We start from the raw sequence: 546 nt of genomic DNA, 5'->3' as shown, positions 1-546 counted from the left end.
AATCCAGAATATCGAGACTCAACAACTCCTTCTTGCCCACTGCCATCAGACTCTTGAACAGCTGACCCATTTTGAACAGTAATAATAATTTTTTGCACATCAGGTCATCTTACATATTATACATAATATAGAAAAAAATATAATGCGTAATATAATATTGCACAAAGCAATATTATATTACGTATTATATTTGCACTTAAAATAAATAGAAGAATCAAAGGGCAATTCTATCTGATATTAAACCCAAACTCTGAACATAACCTGCTCCTGACCAGATTATGTGCATATGTTACCGTGGTGATTTAGCCAGGTATAGACACAGCAAACTGACTTGAAACTCAACAGAGCACGCTAAGCCATTGAGCTCACTTCATTAAACTCGGTTCAGTGAAGACAAGATGAAGTACAGACAACAAGAAGTCAGAACTGCATTAAATTCAGTCCTTTGTTTGTGGTGGTGCATCCTGCTGGTCCGGTTTCACTAAATTCTTAAAGTTTAATGGTTATATGAGCACATGAAGGTCGACTTTGGCTGAAAAAAAGTTT

The sequence above is a fragment of the Pundamilia nyererei genome, unplaced genomic scaffold, assembly GCF_000239375.1.
Source record: "Pundamilia nyererei isolate P.nyererei 1_Seehausen unplaced genomic scaffold, PunNye1.0 scaffold00339, whole genome shotgun sequence".
Classification (NCBI taxonomy): Eukaryota; Metazoa; Chordata; class Actinopteri; order Cichliformes; family Cichlidae; genus Pundamilia; species Pundamilia nyererei.
This window is presented reverse-complemented; position numbering follows the sequence as displayed.